Source organism: Pseudophryne corroboree, chromosome 2, assembly GCF_028390025.1.
Source record: "Pseudophryne corroboree isolate aPseCor3 chromosome 2, aPseCor3.hap2, whole genome shotgun sequence".
NCBI lineage: Eukaryota > Metazoa > Chordata > Amphibia > Anura > Myobatrachidae > Pseudophryne > Pseudophryne corroboree.
This window is the reverse complement of record NC_086445.1, coordinates 936,218,893-936,225,601: the sequence shown is the minus strand read 5'-3', so window position 1 is coordinate 936,225,601 and position 6,709 is coordinate 936,218,893. Positions and strand designations below refer to the sequence as shown.

General features: G+C 48.8%; 1 protein-coding gene across 1 annotated transcript in view; it reads left to right on the top strand.

The window, feature by feature from the left end:
• The first annotated feature begins 6 nt into the window (after window positions 1-6).
• LOC135050108 (myosin heavy chain, striated muscle-like) overlaps window positions 7-6,709 on the top strand; it is a 41,248-nt gene continuing 34,545 nt past the window's right edge. Inside the window, exon 1 of the mRNA XM_063956274.1 lies at window positions 7-109. The gene's annotated coding sequence lies outside the window, so the exon portion shown is untranslated. The remainder of the gene's footprint in view (window positions 110-6,709) is intronic.

Genomic DNA, 6,709 nt, shown 5'->3' with positions numbered 1-6,709 from the left:
ATGCGATTGGTTTGTGTTCCGGGCGGAAGCGGCGCGACATTTAAACCTACACAGGGAGGAAGATAAACGGGGATCGGACGGGCGAGGAGCGGTCGCCACTGATAGCACGGTAATAACTGTAGTCTCGGCTCCCCGGGCTGTGTATGTGCTATACCCTGCGGGCGGTGCCTGGAGGCTGGGCCGTGTCACACACAATGGGGCGCTGCTGCTGTGTGTATGGGGCTGTGTTCCGCCATGTGGAGTGTATGAGGGCAGGATGCCTCCTCCAGCTGCTGGCTCCTAGTCTCCCCTCTGTACAATGCTTCCTCCATTCAGTTCAACGCATTCATTTTCCAGACCGTTACGGGCTCTGTTATATGGAGACCAGTCCCCAATCGTGTCCCCCCATCCTCCCCCCGGGTTCCTCCAGGGATAGTTTGCATGGATGCTTATTTATCAAGTTTACTGGCAGGTCCCTGTTATTACCGTTGGCATCCCTGGTTGGGGATAGCTGAAGCTCTGGACAGGGAACAATAAAATGCATTATTATTAAAATAGTTTTTATGTTGCTAAGGGGGACATGTACTAAGCAGTGATAAAAGTGGAGAAGTTGACCACGGCAACCAATCAGCTGTTCTGTATACTTTTAAAGTATGCAAATTATAAATGTTATGCCAATGCTGATTGGTTGCCGTTGGCAACTTCTCCACTGACTCACTTTTCCACTTGTATCACTGCTTAGTACATGTCCCTCTTAGTATATTACTTATTTTTTAATTTTTTTAAAATATTATTTAAAAAAGAAAGATTTCTCTGGTTTATTTGTAACCAATGTGCAACTGGAGCCCAAGGCTGGGCTGCTGGCACAGTGCATGTGCCCAGTCACACATGCTGGCTGGGCAGAGGGGATCAGGTAGGCTGACCATACCATCCCTTTAACCCTGGACACTCATGAATTCCACAGGTTCTCTGACTGCTTAAAACGAGGTGAAATGCAGGCTTGTAGTCAGCCAGCCACAGAACCTGTGTAATTCATGAGTGTCCCAGGTTAAAGGGATAATATGGTCAGCCTAGATCAGGAATGGCCCGGGGAGCGCTTATAGTCCCCTTACTGTTGCCACCAGTATTCCTGAATATCGCTGATCTTTCTTAGCTAACACTTATTGGTAAATTGGGGCAATAGAAGGTTTTCCATCACAGAAATAAGAGGAGGTAGAAAGTATTTGCTCTCGCCAGGAATTGATGTATAGATGTATTTTAACATTTATTTATACTTCTTAACTGATTTCAGGTGCACTCCTCAAAGTATAAAAGGATCCAAACCCTTATTCTTGCCACCTAATTTCAAGCCTGTTAAACTGGTTTCATAAAAAATATAAACCATTGTCTAAGATATGTGTAATTTAGATTCAACAAAAACTTAAAGCCCATTAAGTTAAAAACAGTAATTACACAAGACATGAAACCAATACATTAAAGCTATGTTCTGTAAATAATAAGATTTTACACTTACCGGTAAATCTATTTCTCGTAGTCCGTAGAGGATGCTGGGGACTCCGTAAGGACCATGGGGAATAGACGGGCTCCGCAGGAGACATGGGCACTTTTAGAAAGACTTTGGATTCTGGGTGTGCACTGGCTCCTCCCTCTATGCCCCTCCTCCAGACCTCAGTTAGGGAAACTGTGCCCAGAGGAGATGGACAGTACGAGGAAAGGATGTTGTTAATCCAAGGGCAAGATTCATACCAGCCACACCGTATAACTTGTGATAAACTACCCAGTTAACAGTATGAACAACAACATACCCTCGGTTCAACCTATTAACCAACACATAACCCTTATGTCAGCAATAACTATATACAAGTCTTGCAGAAGTAGTCCGCACTTGGGACGGGCGCCCAGCATCCTCTACGGACTAGGAGAAATAGATTTACCGGTAAGTGTAAAATCTTATTTTCTCTAACGTCCTAGAGGATGCTGGGGACTCCGTAAGGACCATGGGGATTATACCAAAGCTCCCAAACGGGCGGGAGAGTGCGGATGACTCTGCAGTACCGATTGAGCAAACAGGAGGTCCTCCTCAGCCAGGGTATCAAACTTATAGAACTTTGCAAAGGTGTTTGACCCCGACCAAGTAGCTGCTCGGCAGAACTGTAATGCCGAGACCCCTCGGGCATTTTCCCAAGAAGAGCCCACCTTCCTAGTGGAATGGGCCTTAACCGATTTAGGCAATGGCAATCCTGCCGTAGAATGTGCCTGCTGAATCGTGTTACAGATCCAGCGAGCAATAGTCTGCTTTGAAGCAGGAGCGCCAACCTTGTTGGCTGCATACAACACAAATAGTGCTTGTGTTTTTCTGACTCTAGCCGTTCTGGCCACGTAAATTTTCAAAGCCCTGACCACATCCAGGGACTCGGAATCCTCCAAGTCACGCGTAGCCACAGGCACAACAATAGGTTCATTCATATGAAAGGATGAAACCACTTTAGGTAGGAATTGAGGACGAGTCCGCAATTCCGCACTATCCACATGAAAAACCAGATAGGGGCTTTTATGTGATAAAGCCGCCAATTCCGAGACTCGCCTAGCCGAAGCCAAGGCTAGCAACATGACCACCTTCCAAGTGAGATATTTTAACTCCACCGTTTTGAGTGGTTCAAACCAATGTGACTTAAGGAAACTTAACAACCACGTTAAGATCCCAAGGCGCCACCGGAGGTACAAAAGGAGGCTGAATATGCAGCACTCCCTTCACAAATGTCTGTACTTCAGGAAGAGAAGCCAATTCTTTTTGAAAGAAAATGGATAAGGCCGAAATTTGAACCTTTATGGACCCTAATTTTAGGCCCAAATTCACTCCTGTTTGAAGGAAGTGAAGGAGACGGCCCAAATGAAACTCCTCCGTAGGAGCAGTCCTGGCCTCACACCAAGAAACATATTTTCGCCATATACAGTGATAATGTTTCGATGTCACGTCCTTCCTAGCCTTGATCAGGGTAGGAATGACTTCCTCCGGAATACCTTTTTCTGCTAGGATCCGGCGTTCAACCGCCATGCCGTCAAACGCAGCCGCGGTAAGTCTTGGAACAGACAGGGCCCCTGCTGCAGCAGGTCCTGCCTTAGAGGAAGAGGCCACGGATCTTCTGTGAGCAACTCTTGCAGATCCGGATACCAAGTCCTTCGTGGCCAATCCGGAACAATGAGGATTGTTGTCACCCTTCTTTGTCTTATTATTCTCAACACCTTGGGTATGAGAGGCAGAGGAGGGAACACATAGACCGATCTGAACACCCATGGTGTCACCAAAGCGTCTACCGCTACCGCCTGAGGGTCTCTTGACCTGGCGCAATACCTCTTTAGCTTCTTGTTGAGCCGGGACGCCATCATGTCTATCTGAGGCAATCCCCACCGACCCGCGATCTGTGCGAAGACTTCCTGATGAAGTCCCCACTCTCCCGGATGCAGGTCGTGTCTGCTGAGGAAGTCCGCTTCCCAGTTGTCCACCCCCGGGATGAACACTGCTGACAGTGCGCTTACATGACCTTCCGCCCAGCGAAGAATCCTGCTGGCCTCTGTCATGGCCACTCTGCTCCTTGTGCCGCCTTGGCGGTTTACATGAGCCACTGCCGTGACTTTGTCTGACTGAATCAGAACAGGTTTGTCCCAAAGTAATGCCTCCGCTTGACGTAGGGCGTTGTATATGGCCCTCAACTCCAGGACATTGATGTGGAGACAAGTCTCTAGACTTGACCAGAGACCTTGAAAATTTCTTCCCAGAGTGACTGCACCCCAACCTCGGAGGCTTGCGTCCGTGGTCACCAGGATCCAGTCCTGAATGCCGAACCTGCGACCCTCTAAGAGGTGAGCACTGTGTAGCCACCATAGGAGAGACACCCTGGCTCTGGGAGACCAGGTGATCTTTTGATACATCTGTAGATGAGACCCAGACCACTTGTCCAGTAGGTCCCATTGAAAAGTCCTCGCATGGAACCTGCCGAAGGGAATGGCCTCGTAAGATGCCACCATCTTCCCCAGGACTCGAGTACAGTGATGCACTGAAACTTTTTTTTTTTTGCTTCAACAGGTCCTTGACCAGAGTCATGAGCTCCTGAGCCTTTTCCATCGGAAGAAAAACCTTTTTCTGTTCTGTGTCCAGAATCAGGCCCAAAAAGGTCAGACGCGTTGTAGGAAACAGCTGGGACTTCGGAATATTGAGAATCCAGCCGTGCTGCTGCAACGTTCTCACAGACAGTGGCACGCTGTTCAGTAACTTCTCTCGGGATCTCGCCTTTATGAGTAGATCGTCCAAGTATGGGATAATTGTGACACCCTGCTTGCGCAGGAGCACCATCATTTCCGCCATTATCTTGGTGAAAATTCTCGGGGCCGTGGAAAGCTCAAACAGCAACGTCTGAAATTGGTAATGACAGTCCTGTACCGCAGGGGAGCCCCAGCATCATGCGGTGGATTTTGCTGACGGAGGGGAGGACTTCTGGTCCTGGGAACTAGCTGTGTGCAGCTTTTTTCCCTTGCCTTTACCTCTGGTAAGAAAGGACGATCCCCGTACCTTCTTGCTTTTATTTGAACGAAAGGACTGCATTTGATAATGAGGCGCCTTCTTAGTATGTTGCGGGGGAACATAAGGTAAAAAATTCGATTTACCAGCTGTAGCAGTAGTGACCAGGTCCGAGAGGCCTTCTCCAAACAACTCCTCCCCCTTGTACGGCAACGACTCCATATGCCGCTTTGAGTCGGCATCCCCCGTCCACTGTCGGGTCCGCAAGAGTCGCCTAGCAGAAACAGACATAGCATTTATTCTGGAGCTCAGTAAACAAATGTCTCTTTGTGCCTCCCTCATATATAATGCAGCATCCTTGATATGCGCTAGGGTCATTAGAATGGTATCCTTATCTAGGACATCAATCTCATTAGATAAGGAATCAGTCCATGCTGCGACAGCACTACAAACCCAGGCCGATGCCATCGCCGGTCTAACAATAGTACCGGAATGTGTGTAAATGTACTTCATGGTAACTTCCTGCTTACGATCAGCAGGATCTTTGAGGGTAGCCGTATCCTGGGAAGGCAGTGCCACCTTCTTGGATAAGTGTGTCAACGCCTTGTCTACTTTAGGCGAAGATTCCCATCGTATCCTATCCTTTCGTGGGAAGGGATACGCCATAAGAATCCTTTTGGGAACTTGTAGTCTCCTGTCTGGAGATTCCCAAGCCTTTTCGCACAATTCGCTTAGCTCAAATGAGGACGGAAAAGTGACCTCAGGTTTTTCCTCTTTATACATGTGCACCCTCGTGTTTGGGACAGGTGATATGCAAAACCTCTTTAATCGCAACAATCATGTAATGAATACCTTTAGCCACTTTTGGCTGTAATTTTGCATCCTCATAGTCGACACTAGAATCTGAATCTGTGTCGGTATCTGTGTCAGTGATCTGGGATAATGTGCGTTTCTGAGACCCAGAAGGTCCCGGTGCCACTGGGATCTGACAACCTGACTGATCCCTAGCCTCAGTCTTGTCTAATCTCTTATGCAATAAATTTACATTAGCATTCAAGACATTCCACACATCCATCAAGTCCGGTGTCGGCGGTGCCGACTGCGACCCGACATTCATGCACTCCCCCTCCTCCTTAGGCGAGCCTTCATCGTCAAACATGTCGACACGCGCGTACCGACACACTCCCACATACACAGGGAATCTCCTTTCTGAAGACAGGATCCCCCTTAGGCTCTTTGGAGAGACAGAGAGAGAGTAAGCCAGCACACACCCCAGCGCTATATGACCCAGGAGAAAAACACAGAATGTTTACCCAGTAGCGCTGTAGTATATATATTTGCCAATTATGTGCCCCCCCTCTACTTTAAAACCCTTCTGTCACCGTGTGTCAAGCAGGGGAGAGTCCGGGGAGCTTCCTCTCAGCGGTGCTGTGAAGAAAAAATGGCGCTGGTGAGTGCTGAGGGAGAAGCCCCGCCCCCTCGGCGGTGGGCTTCTGTCCCGCTCAAAGTTTGTAAAATATGGCGGGGGCTCTTTTATATACATGTACAGTGCCCACCTGTACATGTAGATAGGTTATTTTGCCATAGGAGAGGTATTTATTGCTGCCCAGGGCGCCTCCCCTGCACCCTTACAGTGACCGGAGTGTGTGAGGTGTAATGGAGCAATGGCGCACAGCTGCCGTGCTGTGCGTTACCGCAGTGAAGCCCCCGAAGGCTTCTGCCACCTTAGACGTCTTCTTTCTTCGTTTCTTCTGGCTCTGTGAGGAGAACGGCGGCGCGGCTCTGGGGGTGAACGCCCAGGACGAACCTGTGTTCCACTCCCTCTGGAGCTAATGGTGTCCAGTAGCCGAGAAGCAGAGCCTATCATTTAAGTAGGTCTGCTCCTCTCTCCTCAGTCCCTCGATGCAGGGAGCCTGTTGCCAGCAGTGCTCCCTGATAATAAGAAAAAATCCTAACAAAAATGCTTTCTCAGCAGGGAACTCAGGAGAGCTCCCTGCAGTGCACCCATCTTCCTCTGGGCACAGTCTAAAACTGAGGTCTGGAGGAGGGGCATAGAGGGAGGAGCCAGTGCACACCCAGAATCCAAAGTCTTTCTTAAAGTGCCCATGTCTCCTGCGGAGCCCGTCTATTCCCCATGGTCCTTACGGAGTCCCCAGCATCCTCTAGGACGTTCGAGAAAAACCATTATAGGAATTATACTATACTAATAAACCA